Source organism: Zonotrichia albicollis, chromosome Z (genome assembly GCF_047830755.1).
Source record: "Zonotrichia albicollis isolate bZonAlb1 chromosome Z, bZonAlb1.hap1, whole genome shotgun sequence".
NCBI classification, from domain to species: domain Eukaryota; kingdom Metazoa; phylum Chordata; class Aves; order Passeriformes; family Passerellidae; genus Zonotrichia; species Zonotrichia albicollis.
In genome coordinates this window covers 60,799,561-60,814,385 of record NC_133860.1, presented here as the reverse complement: position 1 = coordinate 60,814,385, position 14,825 = coordinate 60,799,561, and the positions used below count along the sequence as shown (strand labels likewise).

At 38.6% G+C, this 14,825-nt stretch overlaps 1 long non-coding RNA gene across 2 annotated transcripts; it reads right to left on the bottom strand.

The window, feature by feature from the left end:
- Window positions 1-2,274: 2,274 nt before the first annotated feature.
- Window positions 2,275-8,612, bottom strand: LOC113459176 (uncharacterized). Of its 2 annotated transcripts, XR_012578192.1 has the most exons (4): window positions 8,320-8,612; window positions 6,893-6,949; window positions 4,930-5,020; window positions 2,275-2,777 (listed from the first exon to the last, which is right to left on the bottom strand). It is a non-coding gene; the product is annotated as an uncharacterized LOC113459176 (long non-coding RNA). The 2 variants fall into 2 exon arrangements; XR_003380120.2 differs by lacking the exon at window positions 4,930-5,020.
- Between the last annotated feature and the right edge of the window lie 6,213 nt (window positions 8,613-14,825).

Sequence of the window (14,825 nt, the reverse complement as noted above, 5' to 3'; positions counted from 1 at the left end):
TGCAGCTCCTTTGAGTAAATTCTTCATGTCTTTAAAAAGAAGGCATATCACACCAGAGAAACTGTAAATAATGGCCATGCACCCCCGAGCAGTAGGAAAACACTTCCTATGTCATCTCAGTCCCTCCACTGATTGAAAAGGATTTCCAGGCCTATGAATATGCAGAAGCTGTGACAGAGCACAGATATTACAACTACTAGCACTGTAAACAATGGAGTTAGGATTATATGAGCAAGATGGTATGCGAAAGAATATACAGAGAACTACAAGCAATAATTCCACCATCCCTCTTTGCTAATGGCATTCCGACATCTTTTCCCAGTGTATTCTTAGGGATTCTCACCATAACATTACATTTCTGTGCCTTATCTCAATGAAGTAGTAATGTTGCCTGTATTAAGCATAGGTATTTGTTTTCTGTAAAGAAAAGAGTGGATGACATGACTCTTTCTTTAAGAAAGCTCTGACTACATTAACTCAGGAATTTGAAAACCTACATATACGCTGATAAACTCAACTTTTCACGGAAAACTCATTATGACATCACTAGTTAAACATTTGAACTTTTAGTTTAGCATTACAGATCTCTAAGCAATGTTCAAATAACAATTCTAAGAAAAATGATTGTAAGTAAAAATAGCTGAAATGGTACTTTTTCCATACTTGAATATTTCTAGCTTTAAACTAACCTCCTTAATATGCAGATTATGTTTTACAAATAGGTTTTGAAAAATTCCACCTAATAAGTAATGCCTAATGCTTATGTTGCACTTCATCAGTTGAATTCTCTTCTGACACAAATGCTGAACAGGTCCAGAAAACCACCAGACAACAAATCACTTCTTACCTCATTTTGATTTCTAGCATAGGCTTATAGGGTTATGTTCAATAATTATTCCATTATACACAATACATTCATGTTCTGCTTTACATTTCTTTAAATGTTTGCTCTTCCTCTTTCTCGATTTTAAAACTTTGTGTATTTACAAGAATATGTTTTTAAAAGTAATATGAATTTTTTCAATCCTATTTTCTAATGCTTCAGAAGAGAATGGAAAAAAAAGAGAAAACATCTGAGTCACCATCTCTGTCTCACAACAATACACAAAGCAATCTGGAAAACTCCAGTGTACATCAAATGTGTTTCATACAATTTAACATTTGAGTTTTCCCAAAAGGAAGGGAAATGGTCAGCTAACAACTTGGTTTTCACTGTTATATTTTCTTTCTGAAACCAAATGAGATGGTGGAGGGCAGAGTCTTTCTTGAAGGACAGAGTTTTGCCATGTATGTATTTATAAAGGTATCCATCCATAAGGCAACCTCCTTACACAGGTTTCCTATCCACATACTCAAACACTGATGATGCTGAATGCTTCACAGGACTTGGCTCTATTGTGTTGGCTCAGACAGCTAGGAAACAGCAGAATCAATCCTGAACATCTTCCTGACATCTCTGTTTCAACAATAGAGGCGACATGGAGAAAATATTAAGTCAGGAAAGAGTAAGAACATTTTTGACCAGGGGCATTAATTATATTCCTTGAAATATTGACACTGCAGGTGATGAAGTGTAAAGGAAGACCATGAAATAGAGCTGTGTACAGAGGCAAAGGCAATAAGAGACTTTTCATTTCCAGGCCTTCCTAGTGTCAGGAAGTATGATATGACATGGATCATAACAAGGTTCAGGCAGAAAGTTCATTTTGGTGTGGATAAAAACCTCAATTTTTTAAAAGAACAAATGAAAGCAGCAGTGGGCATTGAGATAAAGCAGAGAATAAGAGCTTGCCTTTCCTTGCCCTCCTGTGCCTTGCCTTGCCAGCATTATCTCTGGGCTACAGCACAAGATCTATAGCAACAGTAGGGACAGACTTCAAACACCCTTGGAATCCCAATTGAACCCTCTCACCCCATCTTCCTTGAAATCCATCAGTAAATAGAGAAGTACATGAAGCATTCTGAGATTGCTAGCATAAAGAAACTCAAAAGTTGGACTTGATGGTTGTTGTGATTCCAGCTCAGGATATTCTGTGATTCTTTGAAATAGACTTGCAGCTGAGACAGCAAACTGAGTGAGGAAAGAACAGAGACAGCCTCAGGACTCCAACATTTCTTCATTGACCACTCGTGCACAATCTCTGAACAGGGGCAGTGCAAGGAAATACAAATCTAGAATCATGTTTTTCCCTGCTGGCAGCCATTCTGAGAGGTTTACAGTTGACAACAAGAAACTGTAATGTCGCATACATTTTTTCATAGAAATCCTTTCTTTGGGATTTGTTCATCTTCTGGGAAGCTGAGGCCCCAGAAGAAGAATGTAAACAATTGTTATCGGCTGCTGTGAAATGTAGCAGGTGCCCCTGTGATTGGCTCATGTTCCATGTTTACAATTAAGGGCCAATCACAGGAGCAAGTTCGGGGACAGATTCCCTGGACACAGAACTTTGTTATTCATTCTTTTCTATGCTATTCTTAGCTTAGCAGCCTCTGCAACTTCTCTCTTTATTCTTTTTAGTATAGTTATAATGTATTATATATCATATATCAATAAATCCAGCCTTCTGATCATGAACTAAGATTCTCGTCCACTTCTCTCACCTGAAGACCTCCTCAGGTCGCAGTAATACTGTAATACATGTGTGTACTGCAGAAAAAACAGGAGATCCCACACCACATGGCAGATTTCTCGTTGGGCTGCATCTCATGTTCTTCCTCTGTTCCCCTTGAATCTGTCCTCCACATGGGCCCAGACTTTAAAACAGGCACAATCGCATCTGAAAGACATTTCATTTCAGTTTGAAGTAGCTTATCGAAAGGGTGTATTTTTCTAGGCTTGAGGGAATACCTCCGTCTTAGGAAGCAATTAACTGATACTTTGATTCACAAGATCCCTGACTGATTTTCAGGATAAAAACCTGCAGAGTCTGCACCATGTCCTGCACTCCTACTGCTGCAGAGCACAGTGCTGAAGATCAGGAATAACACAGATGGACATGCAGGAATGTTAAGGAAAGGGAACTATATATGTAATCCAAATCATACAGTTCTATAAGGCTCCAGCTCTTGAAACAAATACTGAGGAGGTTAAGAACACCCATCTTCTCAAACTCAGTTTATTTTAATCCTGCTGGAGCTAACATTTTTCTTTTACAGCTTACTATATGTACCATTTCAAACTGCTCGTCAAAACACTGTCATGGATTTTCTGGCCTCAGTGAATTGTCCAAAGGAGTCCTTCCTGCCAATTCTCAGCTGCTTGCTGCTACATGGGTTCCTACAAAGGCCAAGACCAAGAAATGGACACATAATATTACTGCAATCAAAGAGGAAGAAATCTCCCTTGCCTGTGCGCTGCCATAGTGCACATACTGGGGTTTTTTCCTGTTAAAAAAGCTTCCTAAATCTAGCTATCACTTGAGGATGACATTCTGAGGCTTGCCTGCATAAGAGCAAAGATCCTCTCTGTGCATTACTGCTTTTCTAAAATATCAGCTCTGGCTCAGACTGTTGGCAAGCATTTTCTAGAATCAAGGCCTAGATGACTTACTCAGGGATATACAGTAAAGTAACACAGAACACTGCCAGTCTTTTAACCCCTAGGTTAGACCTGTTCTACTTCAACATCATTGTGCTACAAACCAAAGGGCAAACAGAAAGATAAATCTAAAGGAAACAATTTTTTTTACTAACACAAAGAATTTGGCATTTTAAACACTAATAGAATTTATTCTCACTTTATTCTCAGATCTGCAACAGTCTATCAATGAATATTTATTATGCTACCATTTTGATGTAAGACAACCGGCAACACACCTCTTTTGAGAACTGCTGTACATTGCTTTGAGGCAAGAAGTTCTGCTAGAAGGCCTTTCAAGGCTTTGTCTGAAAAGAACTAAAAGGCAGTTCTGCTACTAAAATTTCACAAGAATTAAGAGCCAAAAATTCATTTCAGTAAACAAATAAATGATTCCAAGAAAGAGGAGATATCAAAATTATCATGTTTTTTATCTACTGCCTTACATTTGCACAGCAGCCTACAGTGACCCACTTTGCAAGACATGATTTACTTTCTCTCCATCTCATCTCATTTTCTTCTGATGTGACTTTTTCTCTGCCTGGGGAGTGTTCAGCACTCTGCAAAAGGCTCTGTAACATCTGCTGTAGTTCTTTATAATTTCATTTCCTTGTGCTGATATTTTAGGTCTAATTCTTTAGGTTTGGACTGAAAGCTGGAGGTCAGTTCCTGCCATTTTTAATTATTTCCTTTCACGAAATATAAAGGAAGACATGTCCCTCTGATTTTATCATTACTGACAAATCTTTCCTCAGCCCTTTCTTTGTTCTTAATATTTTGCACATTCCTAAATGAGCCTGAATCATTTGCACTGGCAGGCTTGCACATGCACACACACATACCCCCACACAGACATCTCACAGATAAGGTCTCTCTTTTTAAATCTTAGCTTCAGACATTTTAAGCTATACTTCACAGAGTTTGCTTTGAATATTTAATTTGCCTGGAAATCATTAATGTACTAAACCAAGAATTTTACTGGTTCAAATAATAAATGTTTTGAGTTTCCGCTGTAAAAAAGTCTAGACAAAAGTCTTGGGTGATAAATCACACAGAAGAAAGTCTCTGTTTTGTTTTAAATTACCATTGTACATGTTTCTCATGTTTCATCAAGTACATTTTTTTTACTCATTATGAAATATCCCCCAGAAAAGTAGACATTTAGAATTATTTAGCTATGATTATACAATACATCTTATTTCACTGGAAAGCGCTCAGCTGGGAAACGTTCTTACATAATGCATGCAATAGAGACCCTTGCTGAACAGCATGAACTGTGATGGGACAGTAGTGGTAATTCTGCTTGGAGAGCAGGTCAGATGATCCAGCCATGCTGAAATTGCCAAACTCACCTTTGTATCACCAAGCACCTGCTTGGGAGATGCTATGGATGGTATGTCCACAGACAGTTCACAGGGACTGCAGACAACAGGGGAAGAATAGCTGGAGATGGAAAAGGGGTGGAGGATTTGAGAATGCCACCACAAATATGAGCACCAACACAAACTCAGAGATATTGAGATGGGCATATGAAAGCAGGGCAGGATGCTACATGCAAACACTTGAACATATGGTCAAGGAGAAATGACAGTCTGTGTTTACATGTCTTTGATGTGATCAGATAATAATTAGGATGAGTTTCAGCTCAGAATTCAAGTCCCTGATACTGTTTATATTTACTACAAATGCATGTGGTCCATAGTTACATATTTAATGTACATTTCTGTTTTCGAACACTGTGCTAGTGCCCATACAACTGAAAGGCCAGAGCTCAAGAGACAGATTCCTGTTTTAAAACAGCAGGCCATTTTCAGGTGTTTTGATGAGTTTAGGAATGCATTGAGCTGCACAGGCTATTCAGCTGGCACCACAGAAGATCTCTTTAATGCTCAGGTGTGCCCAGCCCTCAAAGGTTACCATCACCAAGGCATTTAACGACCCCCCAAAGAAGAAGTAGGGGTTGCAGACAGATGTGATTTGATGAGTGAACAACTGGTTTTGACAGAGCTATATACTGAAGGAACAGCACAAGCACTATGTGAACCACTGAAAGAACTATGTGAACTATGTGAACCACATGCACAAGCACCATGGGATTTAGCCACCCCCAGGTAAGAGCCCTGCGGTGTGCAATCTGTAACATTGATAAAAGATGGAAAGAAAAATGATATGGCAAAGAACATAGTTGGGAAGATGAAATTAAATTATCGAGAGGCAAATTATAAAGTTGACTGCCTATAATGCCTATAATTACTGCCGGACATCCCTGAAGTGCACATTCACAGCCAACACTATACCTGCTGTTTACATTGTTGAAATGCATTTGAGGGAGAGAGGAAATGTCCAAGCTGCCCAAAATCTCACCTCAACGAACTCAATGTAACCATCCAGACTTTGAGGGAAATTGCTGACTATTCTCATCAGTGTTGCTGATGACATGATTAGTGATGCAAGGACAAGTGTCACAGTGCATGGATTTCATGGGGTTTGCAGAGACATACTTGAGGGCAAGAGAAGAAAAGCATTAGTATATATGGTACATGTAGGACCACTAATTTTCAGTGAACTTTCAAAAAAACTCAACTGTTTTGATTGTATCTCAGAGTTTTTCTCCCCTTTTCTGTGGGCATTTGAAAACTTTATTGCAGCCTGACTAGTTTATCTTGGATTAGTTAAACACTTTATTGAACACTTGACTTTTCACAGTCAACTTGCCAGGTGATGCTAATTTTTTTTTAATCATTTACAAATAACCAAGATTAAAAATATTTTGTATTTCAAAAATTACAAAGAAAGGCAAAGTAGAAATAGTTTTGGATCTTGTACTAATTTTATGCAAATATGAAATAAATTTAATCACTGATGAATTACAAAGGAACCCAGTCAAGGTTAAGAGGAAATATAAAACTCAGGTTAACAGTTCATGTCTGACTGGTCTGTAGTTAATCCTATACAGTAACTGTTCCATAGGCATTCTAAAAAATGTGACTTTCCTAGGAATTTTTAAATACAGTTTAAATACCTTTAAAAATAATGTTTTTCTTTGCAAAGTGTCATAATTTAGGAATGGTACTTGCCAATTCAGTTCTCCTACTGAGATTTTCCAAACCAAACTTCTACTCTCTCCCTCCCCCTGCCCCCTCTTCAATTCCCACCCCATCACATGTGGCCAGAGAGGAGAGCTGGGGACATAAAAGGTGAAAGTCATGAGTTGAGATAAGAACAATTTACTGGAAACAGCAATGAGATAATACAATGAATAGTAACAGCAGTAATGTTAAAAACAAAAGTATTCAAAAAGAGAGAATTACTCACATAGAAAATGCTCACTGCAGATCCTACGACAACAGGAAATGGAACCAGGACACATGTCTGAAAGATAGATGTTTTTCAATTTCCTTAGGGTGAAGCAAAGAGAAGAGATGTAGACTTTATTAAACTGAACTTACTGTCACCTTTCCCACTGCCTGAGAAGCACCAGAGAGTTCATGAAGAAGCAACAGAGGGGACACAAAGATTTATTAATTGACTTATGTGCAATATATTGGGAACTTGACAGGGCCTTTGCAGAATCCTTTCAATACCTCTGCAAAAAAAGAAGAATAAAGCTTTGGAGAGGACTATTTTCCTGGTATCTTTTATTTTCTACCTAATCTGTAATTCAGGAGGCAACCTGAACAAGAAGAAAATAAAAACATGAGGACTTAAACAAATTTGCCTTAAAATGTGGTCAATGTTAATCCTGTATCTTGTAACACAGGATATATTTTTATAATCCTGTATAAAAGATTGCTTTCAGAAAATACAATTTGCTCATACAGGTAAACATTGAATATTCTCTGTGCTAAATATTACTAACATAAAGCTTAGACATGTCTTATGTAAAATCCATGTGAAAAACAGAGCTGCAAAAAGCTCCCTTGTCTTCAAAACTGAGTTTGCAGTCATCTTTAAAGGTACCAAGGCTTAACAACCATATGTGTTGTTTTGCACACTCTACTGCATTTTATCTTTGTGCCTTTTATGTGCTATTTTATGCCCACAGTGAATACTCTCACTCACTTTAGTACTGGTCTCCAAAAATGTGGCTGGTTCTCACCAGTGACCCATTTTGGGCCTTCTCTTTTCCCACCCAAGCAGTTGCAAAGCTCGCTAAGCAGCAGCCCTCATGTGCTGCTGCGGCAGCAGCCACCCAGTCCTAGGGGACTTCTGCTCATTGCTCACTCACAGACACAGGGATCATGTGTCTGTGCAGGACACATTCTGCACAGACAAAACTTGGCACCTGGCCATACTGGACCCCTGTTTTAATCTTCAGACTGACTGAGGTTACCCATATGATCTAGAGACACAATAACCAGCCATGTGCGTACTGCTATTGAACTTTGGAAGACAGAACTGACCTTTTACTCCCACAGCACTTAACTCTTAATTAGCTTTGCGCCTATTTTTAAAACTCATCTTTTATCTCCTGAAGGTATCTGGCAAAGGTTTTGAGACTTCAAACTATCTTTTGAAGGACCTGTAATCATTGCAAAGAGATCATGCTTTGTAGTGACACCGCTTCTACTAATGCATCAGAAGTGTAAACATGAAGCTCATATTTAATTTCTGTGGGTGGTCATTTGACGTGAAGTCTAATGATGTAGCAAACAACTAATTAAATGCTTTAAAACTGTTAAGCGATAAAGGAAACCATAACAAATAAATTATACTGGACATTAAGCATTAATTAGTGTTACCTGCAAAGGATCTGCTTAAGGGTCCTAAATTCTTCTGAGACTTCTACCCACTGCTGCATCCTTTCCTTTCAAACTTCCCTCGTGTTGACCATTGCCTGTTGTCCTTGGCTGCTGTCCTCTGTCCTATAATATGTCACCAGCTCCTTGTCCTTCTTGCATGATTGTGAGAATTGTAGCTTCTTTCTGATGGTCATCCTTGACCAAGCTGCCAGGCTACCTGTTACAGGGAGCAGAAAGTGGGCTCACTGAGCACTGACCAGATCCTCCTGAGCTGCACAACGATTCATAGTTTGAGGGAACTGTTAATGAAAAACAAGGCAAACAAAAAAAATTCATTATTTTCAGTAACTCAGCTGATTTTAATTAGAATTACTTTTTTCTTCATTTTAGGATTCAATAAGAGATGGCGCATTCTTTAAAAATTAAAATATTTCTTTCTCTTGCTCCTCCTGTAAAATATGGAATTTTGGGGGGGGGGTTATTTGTTTGTTTGTTTGTCTGTTTTTTGTTATGAGGACATCAGGACAAGGGAGAAGCTAACTGAAGATTCAGGAACATAAACTGAAACTATTGAAGAACACTATGGCAAGACTACAATTCCTGTACTTCTGTGCCCGTATATGGCCAGGTACACGGCATTAAACATACTTCAGATAAGAAAAAATTAAGCTTATTAGATATTCATTAAGTTCATCTTCCCAGACAATCTATGACATGGACTAATACTCCTAGAGGCAAACTCACATCACTTCCAGCACAGAAGAAGCCTCTGCCCCTCTTGGGTGGTCACAAATGAGGACAATATTTCTGCCTCAAGGACTTGGCAGTATTAAGACTGAGCCTCTTTTTGGAGCTGTAGATATTATGTCTGAGCTCCTGCCAAGCTTCTGTGTAGCTCCTACAAAAAGATCCTTTCTTACATAAAGTATAGCTAAAGTTAACATTGGTATTTGATGCACACTCTGTCTGATGCATTGGAATGTCAGGCAAGAATCAGACAAATCAGAAGGTGAGAAACGAGGTTGAGTCACAGAGAATCTAAGACTTGAAAGAGAAAGATAGTAGCAAGAACTGCTCTTTGAAATAACTCATTTTATTATTATTATATAATTTTCTTTGGGATTTTCTGCCTTAGTTATATACTCAGGATAAGTAGGCTTTTAGAGATAGGAAAAGAGTTCATGTTGAAATAAAGATTTTTTTTAAGTGCTACCTTGTATTGTTATCCTGGTTTTCAGTGCTCTGTGTGCAACAGGGCTTCCAAAGATTTTTTCAAATAACTTTATATTCATGGATAATAAATAAATAAATAAATATTTTTATTGCTAGGCTTAAGATGCCAAATATCTCAACATGTGTCCTCTGTCCCTCAGCTCCATCTGCTAACCTGCATCTGCTCACACATCAGTTTTAGAACACTACAAATCCAAATTTCAGCCTGCTAATAGAGAATTAAAAATACTGCACTCTTCTAACACAATCTGCTATTTCATATTTGTTCAAGGTCTTTTCAAATAATATGCTGTATGCAATCAGCCTCGTGTGTTTTCTCAAAGACAGCATGAAACTGGCATGGAGGAAGCATATATGCTCACCGTGTCCTCTGGCTAATCTGACTAAAATATAAACACAACACACATGATCTATATTAAATTGGTGATGCTTGGTGATATGTTTCTTCCACAAACATGGTTCTTAGTGTCAGGGACACCATTTAGTCTTTAAAGACTTTTACATCCAAGTTGTGGTCTCCAAAACCTATCCATTCATAGCAATCTGTAACCAATTCTCTACTCCCACTTTCATCAGTCCATCTTCCCTTAACACTGAAGAAAACTGAACCTAGAAACAATGTGGCACTTTTTTCCATAGCTCACGGATAAGGAAGAATGGGTCTGGCGTGGACTCTCAGGCTTCTCCTTAAAATGCAAACATGCAGGTTATAGCAATCAGCATTTCCTTAGAACTGGGCTTTCAAGGTCCTTTAATTCATCAGAGGCCACTGAAGGAGAAAATTCTTCTCAGGTTTAAAGTCTAAATCATCTGGTTTTGTCCACAGACAGTCTATATTCTATAACTTAAACTCTGAAACTAAGGGCAGACCATGGTTTGCTGAAGGTGGTGTTTCATCTTTATGTTATTAATATCAAACTATTTCCCATATGCTGTCATCAGTAAGTGACAGCTCACTCTAAATCCTGCTATTGTCTGGTTTACCCCTTCCTTGGCTGGTGCTCTCTAAGGCTTTTTCCATGGTGGGCACTTCATATCTTCCAAGCACAAATCCATCCCTCATCTTAAGTCAGTCTCTCTGATCTGAGAACTGAGTTAAAGAATGACATTTTAAGATTACTCAGTCAGTTCACAAGTAAAACCTCAATTGTTTTTATAATACTTTAACACAAACTTTTTTCAAAAGCTTTTGAAGAAAAGGCTCAGTATTTAGGACATTTTCATATGATGGCATCATGCTCTTGGTTGCTCAGAGAAGGCTGCAACATATTAGGACAAATCAAATTCTTACACAACCATAACTTCACGAGCAAGAACTATTTATAATTTTTTGTCAGGTCTTTTGTTATGACAGTCTACTACATTTTTTTCTCCTACATGTTATTTTCCCCCTTAATTTTTCTCAGTTTTCTCATTCTTTTTTATATTAAATATTATTTATATTAAAACATAACTTAAAAATTTTGCTACGACCTTCCTGCTATGCAGTAATCTAACTAGGATGAGATTTGAGAATTTTTTAATTCCTGGATGTCTTAATTATCACAGAGAAACAGAAAAGAGATTGGCTATATCTTGAGTTACAGTGGCTGCAGCTACAGGTTATCTATAAAAATTATTGAGCTATTTCCTGTCTGTTTACAGATTATCTATTGAAATCTTTGTTCATTTTATAAAATCCTCTGGTCAATTTTTTTTTTCCAAAAGCCTCCTAAAATCTTGCTGTGATCTTTTCATAGTGAGGAAACACCATGTATTATACTAGTTTGAAAAAATAAACAGAAGTAAAATGATTACATGGGTAAGTGAAGTTTCTCTAAAGTTTAACTTGGCAGTGGTGCTCTGAAATTGCAGAATGCCCATATTCTATCAGTAGTGCTTCAAAGGACCCCAGTAATCATCTTCGGGATGTTGCCTCTTTAAAGAGTGCAAAAAATTTTAAGAATGGAAAATTTTAGTATGCTTTATTCTGCTACTTTTTTTTATTATCTTATTTTAGAGCACCTTTTACTCTTCCCAAATAAGTAGCAAGGTTAGAAGACTTATATTTCCACTCACAGAGAAGTGTGTGAGAACAGAGGGATTCACAGAGTAGCACTTTTATATTTTCTATTGGTGATGGAAAGATGCAAAATAAGTAATGATGATGTATCTGCGTGGGCATGGCTCAGTTATAGAGAAGAATTCTAAGTTTATTAGTTGCCAGGAAAAGCAATCTGATTCCACATGTATGGTTCTCTTTCTTTGCATTTTGTCTCATTGACAGTAAGTAAAAGTAAAATTTAAAAAAGAAAAGTAAGGAGTAAGTAAGCAAGTGAAAAAAACCAAACATAAGGACACTATTTGCCATGGCCATTAGAGCTATTTCATAAAGTTATGTTTAACTCATTTTTCAGGCCTTGCCACCTGGGGCTTATATTCTGCTTGCTGAGCGTCTTTCTGTGCTGTGTAGAATGTCCTGACAGCAAGGTGAAAGACCATAAGCCCTAGAGCATTTGAAAATCAGCTCATGTAGCAGAATTTGCTTTCAACTTCATGGAACAGCTTTCTCAACAGCTGGTCATAAAACTGACTACTGGGAAGGTCTCCCTGCTTTTCAAGTATGAAAGAACAATTCTAATACACCCTAAAAGCAAAGAAGACCTACATCCTTATGGGTCAGGAAATTAGGAAAAGCATCCCCAGCTGGTCAAGTGAGGGACCTTGAGATCACATTGGAAGTTCTGTGTCCAGTTCTGCCCTCCCCAGCACAAAAGGAAGATGGACATAGTGAAGAAAGTGTGCGGTGCCAGGCCATTTAGATGGTTGCAGAACCAGAGTATCCCTCATGTAAGGAGAGGCTGAGAGAGCTGGGGCAGCTCAATGGGAAAAGAGAAGGCTCCTGAGTATCTTTTCAAAGTGCATTGAGCCTGGGGAACAAATCTGATGAGGAGCAGCTGAGGGAGTAGGGATTGTTTAGAAGAAAGGAGGCTCGGGTGGTGTTATCACTCTGCACAACTCCCTGAAGGAAAGGTGTAGCCACACGGGAATTGGTCTTTTCACCCAAGTAACAAGTGACAGGATAAGGAGAAATGGCCTCAAGTTGCACCAGATGAATTTTAAATGTGATATTAGGAAGAATTTCTTTGCCAGAAGGATTGTCAAACCCTGAAACGGGCTGTCCAAGGAAGTGGTTGAATCATCATCCCTGAAAGTATTTAAAAGATGTGTGGATGGGGCACTGATGTACGTGGTTTAGTGGTGGACTTAGTGATATTAGAGGACCTCTCAAGGACCTTTCCAACTTAAACTATTTTATGATTCTGCAGGAGAGAGGGAATGCATTAGTTTATTACACCCCTTAATTGACAGGAAAAGCATGCCCCAGAATGACCTACCACATGAGCAACACTGCCTCCCAGTTACAAGCAGATAACCAATATTCTGTTCATGAGGCCTCTTCATAAAAAAAGCAGAAGCATTTCTGGAGTGTTTCAGTGCTCCTCACCATCTCTCTCACATACACTGCCATGGTGCCTGACTGCTTCTGAGGATGTCACTTGTCCACTTGTTCAAAAGCTTTGCAGGTCCTTAAACTCCCTCTCCTAGGCCCTCCTGGGCACACAGGACATGTGGGAGAGAAAGGAGAGCAGAGGGACTTCTCGTTTCTCTTCCAACTGAAAGATTTGGCCCAAGAATTGACATTATTTGAGTTTGCATCCTCATGTGATTCTGAAAAATAAAGTAAGACAATACAGCAGCCAATCAAAATACCCACTTTCTTTACAGAGATTTACTGGGACATCACATGAAATTTTCTTAATCTCAATCTTACATCAATACTTCTGTCCAGCCAATAACTGAAAGAAAATAACACTGAGTTTCAATCCTCCCAACTACTTCAGCCTTCGAAATTGCTGAGAGATCACAGGACCAGATCTATCCTCCCCTTTCTTGCTTTCTATCAGCAAAAGCTACATTCTATTTTACTTAATGAATATATTTTAAATATGCTAGATGAAAAAAAACAGCACCAACTCAGCTAGGTATAGACTTCTAGAAGTACAGGTTGAAAAATAATACAGGATTTTTTCTCATGTTGGCAGTCTATCATATGATCCCCAAGGATCAATAGTGGGTACCACGCTGTTTAGTATCTTCACCATCTTCCTTAATGACTGGAATGATGAGATTGAAATCACCCCCATAGGTATGATGATGATGCTAGACTGTGTGTTGAAGTGGACACATCAGAAGAGAGAGGCATCTTACAGAGAGATCTGGTCAGGCTCAGAGTAATGCAGCAGGCTAGCAAGAACAGAACTGCATGAAGTCTAGCCAAAGCAAGAGCAAAGTCCCTCACCTGGGTCAGGATAACCAGAGCCCAGTACCACCTAGGATCCGTGTGGCTGGGGAGCCACAGCCACCATTCTGGGGGTCCTGGTGGACAACAAGCTGAACATCAGTCTGCTGGGTAGGGGTAAAAAAGGCAAGTCAAATCCTGGGCAGCATCTACAGGGGCATCATTAGTGGAGAAACAGACATGGTCATCCTAATCTTAGCACTTTTCCTGCCACATCTGGAGTGCTGTGCTCAGTTCTGGCCCATTCAAGAAAGATGTGGGCAGACTGGAGATAGCTCAAAAGCAGAGCCATGAAGATGACGAAAGTGCAGGAGAAACTGGTCTGTAAGGACAGATTGAAGGGTTCAGGTCTCATCTCCCTGGAGAAGAGGAAACTCAGTGGGAACCTCATCAGAGTCTTTCAATATTTTAAGGATGTTAGAAACACAGCATAGCTTTCTCTTTACAAAGAAAGAGAGAAGAAAAGGTGCAACAGGTACAGGTTTCATTTCAACTTAAGAAATACATTTTTTGCACTGAGAACAATCCTCCACTCCAGGCAACAATATCCTGGGATGTGGTGGGGTCCTCTTCACTGCAGGCTTTCAAGTTGCCATTGCACAGGGTATTTTATAATCCCATCTAGGCTTCCTTATCCATGAAAGGTTGGATCAGATGATCTTTTGAGGAATATATTATGATTCAAGAACAAGAATCATGATCACAACTAAATCTGTTTTCAATTCATTTATGTGAATTAATCCAAGGATGCAACATGACATTTAGGATAAATTCCAAGGTTTTGATTACACCATATACTTACAGTTGAACTGATGAATAACATATACTGCTGATAACTGAAATAACTGGACAGATCTGAACTTTGTAAAAGTCAGTATAAATACAATATTGATGAAAATAAATTGGGAGGGGTGAAAGGCATTACTGGAAA